Below are 20828 nucleotides of genomic sequence, written 5' to 3' on the forward strand. Positions count from 1 at the left end.
TTGTAAAAAATTCATGTTATACTTTTTTAAGGGCACTGCAACATAAGGGAGTTAACTAGTTTCATTGGAGTACTGTAAATACATTCAGAATGCAATCAGAATTTATCTGGTGTGAACATACACTAAATAATAAAAGTTGAAACCTGAGTGGTCACTCTGGGTACTGTTTTGTTCCCCTTTAGTCAGGCTTTTATAAATGGGATCCTCATGGGATTATTATTAATTGTAAGTTCCAGAAAAGTCCTAACCATCATGCTCATACAGCTTTACATGAAAGACATTTATTTTTGTTAGTATGTATTTTAAAACCACAACCTGCTACTCATATCTGACCTAACATGCATTATTTTTACTTAATAAACTGTAAAAATGGTTAGTTCTGGTAATTAAAATGTACCTCATTGGAAATATGAAGTGATCTTCTTTGACTGGTGATGTGTAACCTGCAAATCAGAATAAAACAGTGATCAGAATGTTACAGGTCCCATTAAGAGCATTAAAATTCATGAAGAATATAGAATACAGAATGTTTCCATTATTATGGAAATAATCTCACAGTACATTGTCTACAGATAATAAATGAGAAATAATATATTTACTCATGCACTTCACTAGCAAGGAAAAAAAACATTTAGCAAGCACACTCAGGCTGTGTAGAATATATTTTAAGGTTGCCTAGTTCTCGCAAGGTAGGACAAGTACACATTAATCACAAAAACGTGTAGGCTGAATGGTTTTAAAGCTGCCAAGTTACATTCAGAAAGATTTAAATGTCACTCAAAATGCGGACTTAAAAATAAAAAAACAGTCTATTACCCTTAGAACCTGAAGCACACTTCAAAATGCAAATGCGGTACATACAACCTATTCCCTTCCTAAAGTACAAAGTCACTTAGCCAATCAGGGGAGAGAGGGGGCAGGGCCGTGTTGAATGTCCATGTCTGAATGGACACACGAAGCTGTGACTTGGGTCAGGTGCCCCCATATCAAGCTGCTTGCTGTGGGGGCACTTGACAGGAAGGAGGAGCCAGGAGCAGGGAAGAGGGACTGGAGAAGAGGAGGATCTGGGCTGCTCCATGCAAAAACAACTGCACAGAGGAGGTAAGTATAACATGTTTGCTATTTAAAAAAAAAAACAGACTTTACAATCACTTTAAGCCCCTATGATCAAGGCATATTCAATATAACATATAGTAGAGAATAGTACAGAAAAAAAACAAGGTCAAACAAATAAATAAAGTGAACAAAAGTCTCTATACATTCTACAGATTCACTTACCAAGGGACTAAACTCACTTGATTACATTGGAGTTTAAAAGAGGAGTGAGGGTTTAAAAAACAAAAACATACATACTCACTTTAGTGGCTGCAGCATCATTCTGATTTTGCTGCTGTCACCCCCCCCCCCCCCCGTCGACCCTATAATGAGAACTGAGCGATCAAAGACCACTAATCACTCAGTTCTTGGGTCCACATTGAGCACAGAGAAGTGGCTGTCGGTTACTGCTCTATATTCTGCCCCTTCAGTGGTCACTGCTCTATATTTTGCACCTTCAGTGCTCACTTGAGCTCCGGGCTGTGGAGGGAGTGGGAGCAGCTGGCTCAGGCTCTAAGTGGTGCACTGAGAAGCTGAGTCAGCTGCTGTTCAGGCATCTGGGCGGGTCCCGACATTATTGTCTGGATTCCTGAAAAGCTTGGACCGGGTCTGTGATGTCAGCAAACTGCAGGCTTTATACTGCAGTCCCCTCAATCTGGGTCACAGGAGTGCAGGACTAAGTGCACTCCTATGACCCACAGGAGAAGTTTGGCCAAAAGAACTTTGACCATACTTCTCCTTTAAACCCTCTCTGTATATATCTTTCTATATTTAGACATATCAATTTAGCCCCACACCACAAAATGTATCAAATTATAGTATAGAGTATTTGTTATCCTTTTAGTCAGCTTGCTTGTGTTTTATCCTCTATAAATAAATTTGTTTTATTATACTATATAATGATCCCATTAAAGTGCTCACATGTCCCCAGCCCTCAAAAAAACTCGGTTCGTGATGCCTAAGGGCACTCAGGATTTTCCATATGTCCAGAGTGTCATCAAGGAGGCCCTACTGATCCATGGGGAGCATCCTGCCCCATTTATAGTCCCCCAAGATGGCCTGTGGTGTCATCAGAGAGTGGACCTTGACCTCAGGGTCTGCTGGTCTGCTATACTTTTTGCCCTGTATTCTAGGGACCTAAATTCATCTGGGGTTAAATATAAGGTGTTAGAGTACATTTAAAGAATGGAATGTAGATAGATCAGTAATATTTTAGGTGCCCCCTTTTTGTCATTATTTTTTATGGCCCACATTAATAGATTAAAGGGTTGTCAGAGGAACACACCTGCCTGTGGTGTCGTCGGGGGAAGGAGAAGTGGAATGCACCTGCCTGTGGTGTCGTCGGGGGAAGGGGAAGTGGTCCTTGACAGCCAGGGGCTATACTTTTTGCCTTTAGATTGTTCAGGTTGGATGTTAGTCATCTCCTTGAAGGACTCCAGATACTTTCACTCAGCAAATGTCGATGCAATATTTTAAATTGTTAAGTTTTGGATTATTTAATTATTGATTTTTGTAACCTTTTTTGATGTTTAGATAAGTAACTTTTTATTCCCCCGTTGTCAACTCCTGAAGAAGTGGATTTTCATCCACGCAACGCGTTCAGCTATAGAATTATACGTAATTTTGTCGACCAAACAGTTAAAAAAATATTTATGATATTTAACAAAATATGGAGTGTTTCTGTATTTGAATTGTTTTTAAAAAATACTGGAGAACTTTTAATGGTTGTGATTACATAATAAAAGTGTTGGAATTTTATATTGGAGTACGGTGTAAGGGCCTCAAAAATCCTGCCATAGATGTTTGTACCATAGGTCTGGTACACCTTTTAGCCATGTCTAGAGTAATGAAAACATTGATAGGCTTGCTTCTGTTTTACGCATGTAAGGCCATCCTTTCAAAATGGAAGTCTCTGCAGGCACCTACAATTAATCTCTGTAAGCACTTAGTTAATGCAGCAATCCCATTATATAAGTTTACTTATGAAGCGAGGGGTTGCCCCCAAAAATTCTCAAAGGTCTGGGATATTTGGATAGCCTCTACTGACATGGTCGCATCTAATGATAAACCAGATTAGTTCAGGGCGGCTGTTATTTTCCTGTTGGAAGTTTTGTCATTTCATCTATGATATTATCCCCCTTTTTTTTCTCTCTTATTACAAAAATGCACTGCATATTGGAGGGAAATGGTTGCCTTGTATTAGGTTGTTATTGTATGTTTTCTTTTATGTTGTTACCTAAGCCTGGGTATGCCCAATAGGTTTTGTTTTGTGCTATACACTTACATTTTTAAAAAAGAGAATTAAAAAAAGAAAATCCCGCCATAAAATGTTTTGTAGTTTATTTGAATTTCAAAATTTCAATTCTTAATCTCCTATCGTTGACCATTCCAGTTAGAGGTCTTAATGCAGTATTTTCCTGCTTGAGATATTTCAGGAAAATATTAATATTATGGCTACTAGATGGAGCTGACGATCCTAAAGCCGCGTACACACGAGCGGAATGTCCGACAGAAAAAGTCAGACGGAAGCTTTTCATCGTATATTCCGATCGTATGTGTGCCTCATCGGAGTTATTTTTTTCGAAAATTCTGACGAACCTAGAACTAGAACATATTCTAAATGTTTCCGACGGAACCAATTCCTATTGGGAAAACCGCTCGTCTGTATGCTGTTCCGACGGACCAAAAACGACGTATGCTCTGAAGCAAGTACTGGCTATTGAACTTCCTTTTTCTAATCCCGTCGTACGTTTTGTACGTCACCGCGTTCTTGATGGTCGGAATTTTTGTGATCGTGTGTACGCAAGACAGCTTCAGCGGAATTTCGTCGGAACTCTGTCGGAAAAACCTTCAGAGCTTATCCTGACGAGAAAATCGTCGTGTGTACGCAGCATTAGACATACACATATTAGACACATTACAGGGATTATTCACACAACAAACTTTTTGTTATAAAGAACCCCTTATTTCAGGCTCTGACAATCACAATTTACACATCTATTTTTTTTCAGTCGTATTTGTGGTATGTTTGACCATTTTACATTACTCTATTTACTCTCATTTTTTTTGCTTGGTTTTCGCAAATAGAAACAAGCAAAAGGCTTTCCTATCCTCATGTTCATGTGATTTGATTTATATATAAAACTGTTTGATGTGTGTTGTTGTTAACATCAGACCTTTTAAGCTCTGGATTACAAAATAAATAAATCTGAAAAACTTCAAATTGACTGTCACAGCTTCAAAGACAGACTGTGTTTGCAGTATTTTATGACTGAAGACAAAAGAAATTATTTCCGGAGATAATTAAAACCAACACAATTATATCTGTGGCAAAGTTCACCAACCAATGTGTGTGCAAGTGTTCTCACACCACAGCAGTTGCCAGTGAAATGATGTAGCTACTGCAATGGGAGCCTCGTACCTTTTGCCCTTCAGTGATGTAACACATCAACAAAAAATGCAGCTGCTGGTGGAATCATAATGCTAACTTAGTTAACACAAACTGGATATTGATGGTAGAAAGTTGCTCTGGTAAAAAAAAAAAAAAAATTGCAAGCAGGCACTAGGAAATGCCTGCAGGAAAATTACAACAAACTGCATGTTAACACAAAAATACATTTTTTTACCAATGAAACTCATGCTGAAAGCACAGTAACTGGTGTGTGATGGTAGAAACAGCTTAGATGTTTCCCAATTCCAGTGCTTCACACTATTAAGGTTTTCTTATCAATTGTTAGAATTTCACTAAAAAGTGGCATTGGTGTGGCCAGGGCCGGCACTCCCGCTAGGCGAACTAGGCAGCCGCTGACTTTCCCATTAGCCTGACCAGGAAACACGAGGGGCCCTACACACGGCTGGAGAACTTACTGACTCTCCAGAGAAGGCAGCAGCCGTGGAGGACATCCGTCATGGCTGCTGCAGAGGAGGTCAGCAGCAGCTCAGAATGTGAGGAGGGCACGAGGACAGCTGGGGAGACAGGGGTGGCGGGCATGAGGACAGCAGAGAAGGCACGCACGAGGACAGCTGGGGAGACAGGGGAGGAAGGCATGAGGACAGCAGAGAAGGCACGCACGAGGACAGCTGGGGAGACAGGGGAGGCGGGCATGAGGACAGCAGAGAAGGCACGCACGAGGACAGCTGGGGAGACAGGGGAGGCAGGCATGAGGACAGCAGACAAGGCACGCACGAGGACAGCTGGGGAGACAGGGGAGGCGGGCACGAGGACAGCAGACAAGGCACGCACAAGGACAGCTGGGGAGACAGGGGAGGCAGGCATGAGGACAGCAGAGAAGGCACGCACGAGGACAGCTGGGGAGACAGGGGAGGCGGGCATGAGGACAGCAGAGAAGGCACGCACAAGGACAGCTGGGGAGGAGGACAGCATCTCTCTGGACGTAGCTGCCGCCTTGGTGAGTACGCTCTCTGATCCTGTTGTAGTCACCACGTGGCCCTAGGCAAAGCTGACGTAAAACGTCCCTGCCAAGTGATATTTTTATGAAAGTACACCTATCATTTAAAATAACACACATCAACAAAAAAACATGCCGGCATTACCAAATCACGGTATTATTTCAATAAAAAAAAAAAATCCTTTTCTTGTCATAAATAAATAATTAAAAAAAACAGCTGCTATCCAGCTCACAGCCTAGACAGCCATAGACCACATGGTCTCTGGCTTCCAATTATTATTCACAGCTTGGAGGATAAAGTTGCAATCATACAATATTTTAAAAGTGTGTACTTATAGTTGTTGAAAACCCTCCCACTGTTGTTTACGTGCAAGGGTTTTAGTAAACCTCATTGGATTGTCCTGAATAGTGTTGTTTCTTTTTAAAGGGACTCAAGAGTCCACTCACTTCTACTTCCTGCAGTCATTTTCCTCGTGGGCACAAACTGAGAGTCTACCAACTAATGTCACATAAAAAAATCCCAGTATAATAATAAAGATAAAAACTGCCAAGAAAATCTGTTGGACAATTAAGTAGACAGGAAAGTAGACTGGGGGAGTTCCTATACAAACAGTGTACAGAGCACTTCATTTGTGGTAATGGCTATATAGCCATATGGTATATACAGTATGTGTATATATATACACACACACACACAAACACACATACACACAGTGCCTTAAAAAAGTATTACTGCCCCTTAATATTTTCCACATGTTGTCATGTTACAACCAAAGACGTAAATGTATTTTATTGGGATGTTATGTGATAGACCAACACAAAGAGACACATAATTGGGAAGTGGAAGTGGAAAATTTTTACAAATAAATATCTGAAAAGTGTGGGGTGCATTTGTATTCAGCCCCCTTTACTCTGATACCCCTAAAATCTAGTGGAACCAATTGCCTTCAGATGTCACCTAATTAGTAAATAAAGTCCACCTGTTTGTAATTTAATCTCAGCATAAATACAGCTGTTCTGTGAATCCCTCGGAGGTTTGTTAGATAATCTTAGTGAACAAACAGCATCACGAAGGCCAAGGAACACAACAGACAGGTCAAGGATAAAGTTGTGAAAAAGATTAAAGCAGGGTTAGGTTATAAAAAAATATCCCAAGCTCTGAACATCTCATGAAGCACTGTTCAATCCATCATCTGAAAATGGAAAGAGTATGGCACAACTCCAAGCATACCAAGACATGGCTGTCCACCTAAACTGACAGGCCGGGCAAGGAGAGCATTAATCAGAGAAGCAGCCAAGAAGCCCATGGTAACTCTGGAGGAGCTTCAGAGATCCACAGATCAGGTGGGAGAATCTGTCCACAGGACAACTATTAGTCGTGCACTTCACAAATCTGGCCTTTATGGAAGAGTGGCAAGAAGAAAACCATTGTTGAAAGAAAGCCATAAGAAGTTTAGTTTTGAAGTGTTCGCGAAGCCATGTGGGAAACACAGCTAACATGTGGAAGAAGGTGCTCTGGTCAGATGAGAACTAAATTTAACTTTTTGGTCTAAAAGCAAAATGCTATGTGTGGCGGAAAACTAACACTGCACATAACCCTGAACACATCATCCCCACCGTGAAACATGGTGGTGGCAGCATTATGTTGTGGGGATGCTTTTCTTCAGCAGGGACAGGGAAGCTGGTCAGAGTGAATGTGAAAATAGATGGAGCCAAATACAGGGCAATCTTAGAAGAAAACCTGTCTGCAAGAGACTTGAGACTGGGGCGGATGTTTACCTTCCAGCAGGGCAAAGACCCTAAACATACAGCCAGAGCTACAATGTAATGGTTTAGATCAAAGCATATTCATGTGTTAGAATGGCCCAGTCAAAGTCCAGACCTAAATCCAATTGAGAACCTGTGGCAAGACTTTGCTGGTCACACATGCTCTCCATCCAATCCGACAAAGCTTGAGCTATTTTGCAAAGAAGAAAGGGCAAAAATGTCATTCTCTAGATGTGCAAAGCTGGCAGGGACATACCCAAAAAGACTTGCAGCTATAATTGCAGTGGAAGGTGGTTCTACAAAGTAGAACATTTTGAAAACTATTTATCATTTTCTTTTCACTTCACAATTATGGGGTTTTATTACTAAAGGCAAATCCACTACAAGTGCACTGCAAGTGCACTTGGAAGTGCACTTGGAAGTGCAGTCGCTGTAGATCTGAGGGGGACATGCAAGGAAAACAAAAAACAGCATTTTTGCTTGCACATGATTGGATGATAGAAATCAGCAGGGCTTCCCCTCATTTCTATCGTCCCCTCAGATCTACAGTGACTGCACTTCCAAACTTGTATTGCAAAGTGAATTTGCCTTTAATAAATCAACCCCTATGTGTAACATGACAAAATGTGGTAAATGTGGAAATTTTCAAGGGGTTTGAATACTTTTTCAAGGCACTGGTCGTCAGACCATAGGTTTCTTCAATGTGGCTTTACTTTAGCGCCCACGGCTCCGTTCTGGCTGCCTCCTGCAGCCCCTCTGACTCCTGGAGACCTCCTGTCTCTCTTAGGGTGGAGCAGTCTCCAAGTGGGAGCCATTAGGTATTCCCATACCCTCATTATAAGGGTTGTGCTCACCTGAGCACACACCCTGGTGGTCATCTACAAAATCTGGACACAGGGTTGGAGATTCCGTCAAACCCAAGACACTATGGAATCCCCAAACTACAGAGCCCCATGCCGGAATACCAAAATATATATACAGTATCTCACAATATTTTATTGTTAATTAATTGTTTATTGTTAATTTGTTAATGTCTAAACCGCTGGCAACAAAAGTAAGTACACCCCTAAATGAAAATGTCCAAATTGGGCCCAATTAGCCATTTCCCCTCCGCAGTGTCATGTGACTCGTTAGTGTTACAAGGTCTCAGGTGTGAATGGGGAGCATGTGCGTTTAATTTGGTGTTATCGCTCTCACTCTCTCATACTGGTCACTGGAAGTTCGACATGGCACCTCATGGCAAAGAACTTTCTGAGGATCTGAAAAAAATAATTGTTGCTTTACATAAAGATGGCCTAGGCTATAAGAAGATTGCCAAGAACCTGAAACTGAGCTGCAGCACAGTGGCCAAGACCATACAGAGGCTAAACAGGACAGGTTCCACTCAGAACAGGCCTCGCCATGGTTGACCAAAGAAGTTGGCTGCACATGCTCAGCGTCATATACAGAAGTTGTCTTTGGTAAATAAATGTATGAGTGCTGCCAACATTGCTGCAGAGGTTGAAGGGGTCAGTCTGTCAATGCTCAGACTATACGCTGGACACTGCATCAAATTGGTCTGCATGGCTGTCGTCCCAGAAGAAAGCCTCTTCTAAAGATGATGCACAAGAAAGCCCATAAAAAGTTTGCTGAAGACAAGCAGACTAAGGACATGGATTACTGGAACCATGTCCTGTGGTCTGATGAGACCAAGGTAAACTTATTTGGTTCAGATGGTGTCAAGTGTGTGTTGCAGCAACCAGGTGAAGATTACAAAGACAAGTGTGTCTTGCCTACAGTCAAGCATGGTGGTTGGAGTGTCATGGTTTGGGGCTGCATGAGTGCTGCCGGCACCTGGGAGCTACAGTTTATTGAGGGAACCATGAATGCCAACATGTACTGTGACATACTGAAGCAGAGCATGATCCCCTCCCTTCGGAGACTGGGCCACAGGGTAGTATTCCAACATGATAACGACCCCAAACACACCTCCAAGACGACCATTGCCTGTCTAAAGAAGCTGAGGGTAAAGGTGAGGGACTGGCCAAGCATATCTCCAGACCTAAACCCTATTGTGCATCTGTGGGGCATCCTCAAATGGAAGGTGGATGAGCGCAAGGTCTCTAACATCCACCAGCTCCGTGATGTCATCATGGAGGAGTGGAAGAGGACTCCAGTGGCAACTTGTGAAGCTCTGGTGAACTCCATGCCCAAAAGGGTTAAGGCAGTGCTGGAAAATAACGGTGGCCATACAAAATATTGACACTTTGGGCCCAATTTGAACATTTTCACTTAGGGGTGTACTCACTTTTGTTGCGAGCGGTTTAGACATTAATGGCTGTGTGTTAAGTTATTTTGAGGGGACAGCAAATTTACACTGTTATACAAGCTGTACACTCATTACTTTACATTGTAGCAAAGTGTAATTGATTCAGTGTTGTCACATGAAAGGTATAATAAAGGTATAATAAAATATTTACAAAAATGTGAGTGGTGTACTCACTTTTGTGAGATTTTGTATAAGCAAATGAAATGGTCAAACTGGGTGATAGTAAAGTCCCGCATGTGGCCAGTTTAAGTTGATAACTTGGTTTTGTCTATGCATATATTGTAGAAATAAAGTGGGGGAAGGTTGAAGAAAAGCGCTTTTCTTAGCCATGGATTGGCTTATGAGACTTTAAGAGGTGATTTACGCCTCAAGCAAAATATGATATGTATTTTATTCCATCTGCAGCTGCAGTTATGTAGCTGTCTCATAATAACTGTACTTGTCATTGGAAGATGAATATGTTAATAGAGCTGTGGGTTAAAGTGACCAAACCAAAATAAATCCATTTGCATCTATTTTCCCATGCTTGAGGGGCATTTATACATTTTCCATTACATCATTTTTAAACTGCTGACATCCAAGATCAAAAAGGGCCATTGAGTTTTGTACATACTGTATATGCCAAATATACATTCAGCTATAATGAACTGTCTGTGTTCTTGTCATACTTGGAATAATACATCTGTATTGCATAACATTTAAAAAATAACTCTACAAAACTTCTGCCACTAACTTCCTTTGTCATAGGGATACATTTAAATATTTTTTGTGTTGCCACTTTTGCTCCTTTGTATGTCATAGTTTAGGTCTTTTCTAGAAAAAAGTTCCCTAAATGTTGCGATTATGATGGAGTTAAGGCTTCCAGTTCTATCTCTGGATAATCAGCAGTGTCCATATAATATCTAGTAGGGGACTGCTAGTTATGGAGACACCAAGTGAAAAGTCAGTAATGTAACCTGGAGATTGAGCCTCACAAGGGTTAGTCAATCAATGCCAAAACCCCATCAAGTCTAGATTATTGTATCTTAAAGTGATTCTAAAGGTTTTTTTGGTTTTGTTTTTTAAATAATAAACATGTTATACTTACCTGCTCTGTGCAATGGTTTTGCACAGAACAGCCCTGATCCTCTTCTTTTTGGGTCCCCTGCTGGCAGTCCTGGCTCCTCCCACTGTCGAGTGCCCCAAATAGCAAGCCTCTTGCTATGGCGGCAGGTAAGAAAGCTTGCTCCAGAGTCACACTCCTGTGAATGGACATTGTCCATTCACACATGAAAGCGTGATTTGGCCCCGCTCTCTTCTTATTGGCTCACTGGCTGTGATTGAGAAAGGTTCATGCTGCTGTGTGAGCCAATCATGGAAGAGAGACACGGGAGAGCCGATGCTCTCATGCACATCGCTGGATCGAGATGGGGCTCAGGTAAGTAGTAGGGGGGATGGGGGGGAGCTGCACCCACAAGGTTTCCCCTAATGCATATAATGCATTAAGTTAAAAAACCTTCTGCCTTTAGAGCCACTTTAGAACCCTAGAGATCAGAGTCAGAAGGCTTATGACTGAAAGAAAAACTGATATCATGATCAGGCCAACACTCAAATTCAAGAATCACAGGAACACTGGCTGGAAAATCTAGAAACAATACACAATGAACCAGCAAACCCTAGAGGAAGAAGGTGTCATTAGAAAGCCCTTGATACTTCCCAGGGGAGACACAAACTGGGAAGTGGAGAGTAAAGGGCCATAAGTATTAGCAGGCTAAATAGCTTTACAGTTACAAGAGTGAACATGAACAGATGGTCAATCAGCATTCGTTGATTGAGCAGGTAGGCATAAACACAGAGGACTGTATTATTAAAAAAATGAAGAAGATGTTTTCATCCTATCTCAACTTTTGTGCACTTCAAAGCCCAAAAGGGTTAATTTAGACAATTATACTTTCCACTACAACTGATTGGCCATTTTACACTAGGGCAAAAATTGCACTTAAAGTGTATATCTACATTTCTATGAGAATCCATCTCCGACCCCTAACTTATCAATTTGAGAGTAACCTATGCCGCGTACACACGGTCGGACTTTCCGGCTGGAAAAGTCCGACGGAATCTTTTCATCGGACATTCCAATCATGTGTGGGCCTCATCGGACTTTTTTTTTTTTAAATTCTGACGGACCTAGAAATAGAACATATTTTAAATCTTTCCGACGGAACCAATTCCTATTGGGAAAACCGCTCGTCTGTATGCTGTTCCGACGGACCAAAAACGACGCATGCTCTGAAGCAAGTACGAGACGGCAGCTATTGGCTACTCGCTATTGAACTTCCTTTTTCTAGTCCCGTCGTACGTGCTGTACGTCACCGCGTTCTAGACGGTCGGACTTTGGTGTGATCGTGTGTAGGCAAGACAATTTCAGCGGAACTCCGTCGGAACTCTGTCGGAAAAACCTTCAGAGTTTATTCCGACTGAAAAACCTGTTGTGTGTACGCGGCATAAGTCCTTTTAAAAAAAAAAGTCAGCAGCAATAAATATTTAACTGCCCCCCCTGCCTGTGCTTCTGAACTTTGCTTCTTTGAATATCCAAGCTTTTAAGGAACAATGTAAAATCCTTGAAGCGCTATATCGCTATATGCTGGCATTTCCATTGCCTGGTGGCGTTTTCAAAGCTACTTCATATATCACTGCAGGGCACAAGGACTGATGGACAAAAACCACAAGAGTGCAACACAGGACAAGGCATCCCACACAACTGAAGATCTTTCAGCAAGGTTACAGTTAGGATATATAAAAGGGCTTGGATTAAATAACTGAAAAAAGTACATTTATATCTAATTGAAGCTACCCCCAAAGGGTTTAGAAGCCATTTCATTCTGCGGAACTGCTAATTTTCAAAAATATATTGTACTTTTTAATTAGGCAGCAGGCCTTCTTTAACAATATAATATGGTTTAATTAGCTACAATTTTCCAAACAGATGCAAACGGAATAACTTTTGTGAACAGTTTTCTAATTTACCAAAACATGGCAATAAGCTCTGTTCAAGGCAATGAGGTTGGAGAAAAATAATCTAGCAGAATTTTGCTAAGAGTAACTTTTTCATTCCAACCTGTCGCCCATGTGATTTTCTAAAAATGGGGGAAAAAAAATCAAACGCTGCTTCCTTCAAATGTAGCAACCTAAATGTGATCTGCATGTATGTATATATAACTCCCTAAGAAATGTCATTTACTACTTGTGTGATTGGCTCAACAATTTTCCCAGATGGCTGCACTGGTTTTCAAATCAAATTTCAGGCATGAGAATAAGCTTCCTTATTCCTAAAATACGATCTATGGTTCATCCTTTCCTAAAGGGATGCAGGCACTGTAGATTTTAACATTACAGCACTAAGCCTAGTTTCACAGAGAGAGATCAAATTGCATGACAAGTCGCAGCCTATTGGAGGCAATGGCACTGTTCCAATCGGTGCGACACAGATCTTGCGGCGCCGCACCAATTTGCAAAAGTAGCTCCTGCACTACTTTTGCCGATTTCAGGTGCGACTTCAATAGACATCTGTGCATGAAGCCACACAGATGTCTATCAAGTAGCAGCTGAAATCGCGCTGACCTTGCTACTTTGAAATCGTGCTACTTTAAGTGCAGTAGCAAGATTTCAAAGTAGCATCAATGTGATCCAGGGCTAAGACTGATCAGATGATTATAATTAGGTAGGCTCTTCTAAGCAAAAATCAGGTTGAGGAAGGACATGGTAAGAAAACCAAAAGTGATTATGGCTGCTTTCACATATATGTTTTTGCCGCGTTGTTGCTGCATTTCCAGTGTGTTTTGCACCTGTGAAAAAAGGACATGTGACTCAAAAAGTGCACCAAAAGAAGCAACCGCATTTTTGAAGCATTTTCAATTCATTTCAATGGAAAGGAGCATTTTGGCTGCCTTTTATTTTTACAGCACCAAACATGCAACAAAAATGCAGCATGCAGGACTAACAAAAAGGAACTAACCCGCAACTGACTAGTGTGAAGAGCTCCATAGAATTTAATGGTCATGCATATTACTTTCGCTTTTGGTAAGGCAAAAACTGATCAGTGTGAAAGAGCCCTACTTTAGAAAAGAAGGCATGAACAGGTCCCTAAAGCCCGGTTCAACAGAAACCGTCTGACATCTGGCCCATGTGTACGTCAGCTTTTCTGACAGAAGCCGGTCCAATGGGCATGCTGGAAAACCAGCATCCAATCGGCATCTGATCAGAACTGGCAGCTAATGGCTGTGTTCTGGCAGGGGGGCAGACCCCTGCCAGAACACAATAGCTCATTGGGGAGATCATTGTACTAACATTGCATAGTTAGTACAGTGAGCTCCTCCTAAGCTCCTCAGTTTTTTTTTTTGGTCAGCCCGCTGAGTTGAACAAAGAATTGATAGTGTGTACCAGGCTTATAGAGGACTGTTTTTTCTCTTATAAAAACTAGACTTACATTTTAAAGCCCTGTGGACACAAACATATATAAAAATGCCATGCTCCTCCTGATTATTGGGACCAAACTGTTTACCCTAAAAATTCACTACTCATCACACTATTAAAATGTGTATTCCAGCATCCAGCTGTATTGGACAGAAAGCGTATGACGGAGAGAAAAGAACTTGCAATGAAAAGAGACTTAGCCTGTGCTGATCTACGCCTAAAAATGGAATTGAGCTCTAAACTTCATATGTGTTCAGAAGTGATCATTAGAGATGTTTCCTACAGTGAAATACTGACTGCAATATTATTTGTTCCTCGTACCTGTTGAGGAAAAATGTTTCCATCTATACATCAGCTTAATATTTCATTTGGCAGATCTATCCAGTGCTTACTTTCAACTTTGTACATGATTGGACAAATGCCACCATGAGATCCACATCCAAGAACTACAATGGAAATATAACTACTCGTTTACAAACACAGAATTGTCCTGTTAAAAAAAAAGCTGGATATTTGCAAAATGAGAACAGTGTGCTGCTTACATCTGCTTAAGGCATACTGAGGTCAGGCTCCCATTTACGAGGACCAGTGCCCATTTTACTAGCTAGAATACATTCCCACAATCCTTTTTAGCAGAACCAATCCAATCTTCACAAAATTCTATTCATTAATAATGGAAAGGATATGCATCAAAATGCAACTGGGGCAGCCCCCTTGGACTTTTTAGGCTGAAAAAATCTGGTAAAGAGAGTAGATAAAAGGCAACACAGTGCCACTTTTATTGGGTACACAATATAGAAGAAAGTATGAACATAGCCATATAGGTATTTATATTAAAATATACAAAATATGCAAATGAAACAACTAATACATGTACATGAATGTCAAACCCAAAGAAGCAATTATATCCAGATACTGCCAGAGTCAGGCTGTGGTCAGTCCATGGAAATTACTAGCAGGCATCCCAACATGTTTCGGAATTGTCAGTATTTATTCCTTCATCAGGGGAGATTTATATTTTGGGTGACTTTATTCTCATGTAGGAAAGTTCACAGTATAGAGACACAAAGCAGGCATGGCGGCTGGGAAATGCCACATGGAAAGAGCAGGTGGACAAGCATGAGTCCCTGGATGAACCGTCGGCAGACATCCACAAGAATCGCCCTGATGGCTGCACCAGCAAAGAAGATAGTAATGTCCTTAAAAAAAACTGGTGAAAACAGTCTTATCACAGCGGCAGTGCTCAAACAGAGCATTTCATTCATTAATAGTGACTTCACTAATAACACAAAATACTTAATATTCACAATGAATACAGTTGAAGCTTCGGACATCCCAGGGTATGGAGGTATTTTCCACATAAGTAATACTCAAAGTATTTATGCACATCAAAATAAAAGTTATACTGAGCACCATAAAAACATTGGGTTGCCAAGAGCCAGAAATGTACAATAAAACCTAAACTGCAATAAAGCAATTTAGATCAGAAGCAGAACAGATCCAAACCTAATCACTAAAATCTCATTCAAGCTTTAACATGCTGATGTAATTTCAAAATTATATTTTCTGTCATATTAAATCTGAAGCTTTAATTAAAAGAATACCCAGTATCCCTGCTATATAGTTTTTTGTGGAGTCGGTTCTTGATATAAGATGACAACTGTCTCCTATATGGGATCATGCATTGTCACCCTTGCCACCTTTGTCACGAGACTTATGCCCTGTACACACGGTCAGACATTGATTGGTCATTCCAACAACAAAATCCATGGATTTTTTCCAACAGATGTTGGTTCAAACTTGTCTTGCATACACATGGTCGCACAAAGTTGTCAGAAAATCTGATCGTTCTGAACGCGGTGACATAAAACACGTACGTCGGGACTATAAACGGGGCAGTAGCCAATAGCTTTTGTCTCTTAATTTATATGAATATGAAGGGTATATATACACTGTATTTATTTATTAGGATATACTGTATATTGAAAATTAACGTGACGTAATACAGTTTGTTTTCTAATTTTATCAAATCTGATAAATACCAGCACATATTAACCGCTTGCCAACCAGCCGCCATCAATATACTGCAGCAGGTTGGCACGGCTGCGCGAATTGCTGTAGGTGTACGTCGGCCGCTTTAAGAGTGATAGGGGGCCAGCACGTGCATCCACGGTTCAATGCCAAAGCCGATGCGCGTGGCCGGCAACCGCGATGTCCACCGGCCACCCGCGAACGCTCCTCAGAGAGCCAGAATGGGGATCTGTCAATGTAAACAGACAGATCCCCGTTCTGACAGGGGAGTAGAGAGAGATCTGCTGTTCCTAGTGATCAGGAACAGTGATCTCTTTCCTCTCCTAGTCAGTCTCATCCCCCCCACAGTTAGAACCACCTCCCTAGGGAACACCTAACCCCTTGATTGCCCCCTAGTTTTAACCCCTTCCCTGCCAGTGACATTTATACAGTAATCAGTGGCTATTTTTAGCACTGATCGCTGTATAAATGTCACTGGTCCCAAAAAAGTGTCAAAAGTGTCCGATCTGTCCTCTGCAATGTCGGCAATGTTGCAGTCCCGCTAAAAATCACAGATCGCTGCCATTACTAGTAAAATTTAAATAAACAATAAACGTGCCATAAATCTATCCCCTATTTTGTAGACGCTATAATCAATATACACTTATTGCGGGTTTTTTTATACATGTTGGCCTAAACTGATGAAGAAATTTTATTTTTTTAATTCATTTTTTGGAAATTTATTATAGCACAAAGTAAAAAATATTGTTTTGTTTTTTTTCAAAATTGTTGCTATTTTTGTTTATAGCGCAAAAAATAAAAAACGCAGAGGTGATTAAATACCACCAAAAGAAAACTCTGTGGAAAAAAATGACATGAATTTTGTTTTGGTACAACGTCGCACAACCGCCCAATTGTAAGTTAAAGGGACGAATTGCAAAAAATGGCCTGGTCATTAAGGGGGGCAAATCCTTCCAGTCCTTAAAGCGAAGTTCCATTCAATAATGGAACTTTTGCTTTAAGGGAGGTGACCCCCTGACGTGCCACATTTTGCATGTCATTTTTTTTGGGGGGGGGGGGGCGGTACCCTCTTTTCAGAGGGTTCCAGCTCCCACTTCCTCCCAGCGCACCACGGCACCAAAAAGGAGATCACCTCTCCCCCCTCCCTTTTCGCAATCATCTGGGGCACGTCACAGGTCCCAGGTGATTGCCCGGCCAGTCACGGCGCGGCTCGCGCATGAGCAGTGGGTGCCCAGCTGTGAAGCCACAGCCAGGCGCCCACAGTTACAATGCTGGCGCTGGAGAGAGGAGGGGGAGACGAGCGAGGCTTCGTTCCCCCACATCACTGGACCCCGGGACAGGTAAGTATCCGATTATTAAAAGTCAGCAGATGCAATATTTGTAGCTGCTGACTTTTGATTTAAATTTTTTTTTTTTTTTTTTTTTTTTAGCAGAACTCCACTTTAAGTGGTTAATGAAAAAGAAAGGGTTTTGTCACTGAAAATAAAGCTTGTTAGTTAAAAAAAAAAAAAAACTGGCTCCTAACTTTTTTTAGTTGGCTTCTAGATTACAAGCAAATTTTTCAATTTAGCTGCAATAGTAGAATTTAATTGTGAAGTTGGGGGAAGGGGGAGGGGGGGGGTTGTTACAACAGTGACTCAGCTGCTGGTTTTTACTGCCCTCTGGCCACCTGTGTGAAACAGCCCTTGGTAAATTCCCCTTTGGATCTTTCAATTTAGTATGTTCAGATTTTACACAAACAAAGCAATGAAACCCCATCAATGACCTAAAATCTTTGACCGAAGGCTGGGCTTTGCTATAAGCTGCCGATCTCCTCCTTGTTTAGAAAGCTCCTTTTAGCCGAAAGTATGTTGATTGCTAATATTTCTCCTGGCAATGCTTTATTCCCAGAGATGCTGAGCAAGCTGCATCTGCACATTAGTAACATCCAAGATATATTTTGAAGTAAAGAACATTTTTAGAAACAGCAGAAAAAGAACAAAAATAAGAAACAAATTGCCTGTTGTTAAAATTATTTTTGCCTTGAAATTGATCCTTTACACATTTTTTAAATCTTCTGCAAATTCGGTGCTTAGTACCTCAAATTAAAGGCTAAGTTCACCTTTAGGTACATGCTACAGACCTATGTAGGGTGTAACATGTTCCTAAGCACCCCTTGACCCCCCCATGACATCATACAGATGGCCTCTCCCCCACAGACATTGTAACATTTCAAATCAGCGAGGCTGTGTGGGGCTCCGCCAGCAAAGCGGCGCTAATCATTCACACTGATTTGTGAATGAATAAACTCCAAGTTGTCCCCCACTGTGCCAGACGGATCTGTAGTTCTCAATGACTATGAGTGAGGTAATCAGCACACTTGTAGTCTTGTAGTCCACTTAAAGTGTTTGTGAACGCAAAAAAAAAATTCACATCCTGTTCCCTTAAAGCAGATTAACTACTTACGGACCGCCCGTCGTCATTATACGTTGGCTGTTTGACGTTGAATATCGTTGTTATGGCAGCAGATAGCTGCCATAACCCCGGGATCTTTTTTAACCACTTGCCAATCGCTGCACGCTAATATACGTCGGCACAATGGCAGCAGTGGACAATACCTGTACATCCCCTTTAAGAGGCGGGGATAGCAGGCGCGCGCTGGCTGCGTACAGTGTCACTTGATGTCCGCCGGTCTCCCGGCGATCGTGTCACGGAGCCGCAAAAGGGGAAGTGCCCATGTAAACAAGGCATTTCCCCCGTTCTGCCTTGTGTCATGACAGAGATCACTGCTCCCTGTCATCGCCCCCTAGTGTTCAACCCCTTCCCTGCCAGTGTTATTTACACAGTAATCAGTGCATTTTTATAGCACTGATCGCTGTATAAATGACAATGGTCCCAAAACTGTGTCAAAAGTGTCCAACGTGTCTGCCATAATGTCGCAGTCCTGATAAAAATTGCAGATTGCCGCCACCCACTAATAAAAAAAAAATAATAATAAAAATGCCATAAAACTATCCCATATTTTGTAGACGCTATGTCTTTTGCGCAAACCAATCAATATACGCTTATTGTGATTTTTTTTACCAAAAATATGTAGAAGAATACATAATGGCCTAAACAGAGGAAAAAAATAGTTTTTTATTATATATTTTTGGGGGATGCTTATTATAGAAAAAAGTACAAAATATTGCGTTTTTTTCAAAATTGTCCCTCTTTTTTTGTTTACAGAGCACAAAACAAAAACCGCAGAGGTGATCAAATACCACCAAAAGAAAGCTCTATTTGTGGGAAAAAAAGGATGTCAATTTGTTTTGGTGCAACGTCGCATGACCACGCAATTGTCAGTTAAAGTGACACAGTGCCGAATCGCTGCTGTCCAAATGTCCCCCCTGTGCTTATTCATCCAGGTGTGTGGTCTGAAGGTGTGTTACTGGCCAGATCACCAGGTGAAGGGAACAAAAGAAAAAAAAAAGCCTTAAAAAGGAAAACTAAATGCAGCCATCACATCTAATGATTGGTAAGATGCAATATATAACATTTTTGGGTTTGGGTTTAATATCTCTTTACCCGCTTGACGGCTACAGCGTGGTCGGATAACTCTGGGAGGGCATACTATGACGTCTTCCTAGCATCGCGCCTGGGAGGACTTGCACCCGAGAATCTCTGTGATCGTCAGGTCTCCCAGACCCAGCGTGTCACGGATTGGGATAAAGGGCTAATGACTGCCTTTTTTATGTCTGTGCCCGGGAGATGCGATGCGTTCTGCGTGTCCCTTTTATGTAATTTTTTGGGCATTTCCATTGTCCTGGTGCTGCAGGACCTTCAAAAGTGTAATGCCCTGTACACATGGTCGGACTTTCTGACGGAATATGTGCGATCAGAGCTTGTTGACGGAAATTCCGACCGTGTGTTGGCTCCATCGGACTTTTTCCTTAGGAATTTCCGACACACAAAGTTTGAGAGCAGGCTATAAAATTTTCCGACAACAAAATCCGTTCAATGTAATTTTTTGGAAGGTGTGCATCCCATCTGGCATAAAACTAATACAGCATTTCATAACAAGAACATAATACCAACAGTCAGACATGGTGGTGGTAGCGTGATGGTATGAGGCTGCTTTGCAGCTTCAGGACCTGGACAACTTACCATTATTGATGGAACCATGAATTCTGAGCTCTACCAAAAAATACTAAAGGAGAATGTCCGGCCATCAGTTCGTGACCTCAAGCTCAAGCGCACCTGGGTTATGTAACAGGACAATGATCTGAAACACAACAGAAAGTCCACCTCCAAATGGTTCAAACAAAGCAAAATTTAGGTTTTGGAGTAACCTAGTTAAAGCCCAGACTTAAATCCAATTGAGATGCTGTATCATGATGACCTTATACAGGCCGTTCATGCTGGAAAACCCTCCAATGTGGCTGAAATAAAACAATTCTGCAAAGAGTGGCCTAAAATTGCTCCACAGCAATGTGAAAGACAGTTCACAGTTGTTGCTGCCAAGGGTGGCACGACCAGTTATTAGGTTTAGGGGCAATTACTTTTTCACACAACTGTATGTATTTTGGGACTCTGTTTCCAGGACATCTCTTTTTATATTTTGTATCAATAAATGTTAAACCCTTTTATAAATTTCTCTACCCAAATTTTTCATTACGTTAGATCACACACTTCAATTATTTGTGTCAGTGCCTGCATAGTCCCACTCCCAAGAGGGGTCCTCCTTTCGTACATTTTTTTTTAATGGCAGGTTGTACTCAACAGGGCAAAATCTGTATATTACTTGT

The 20828-nt window shown here is 41.4% G+C and overlaps 1 protein-coding gene across 8 annotated transcripts in view; it reads right to left on the reverse strand.

Moving 5' to 3' along the window:
• Positions 1-20828, reverse strand: part of THRB (thyroid hormone receptor beta) — a 606374-nt gene that overhangs the window by 209921 nt on the left and 375625 nt on the right. For all 8 annotated transcript variants that reach the window (XM_073630241.1, XM_073630242.1, XM_073630243.1 and 5 more), the window contains one exon: positions 398-443. The gene's annotated coding sequence lies outside the window, so the exon portion shown is untranslated. The remainder of the gene's footprint in view (positions 1-397; positions 444-20828) is intronic.

This window comes from Aquarana catesbeiana, linkage group LG05 (genome assembly GCF_042186555.1).
Source record: "Aquarana catesbeiana isolate 2022-GZ linkage group LG05, ASM4218655v1, whole genome shotgun sequence".
NCBI lineage: Eukaryota > Metazoa > Chordata > Amphibia > Anura > Ranidae > Aquarana > Aquarana catesbeiana.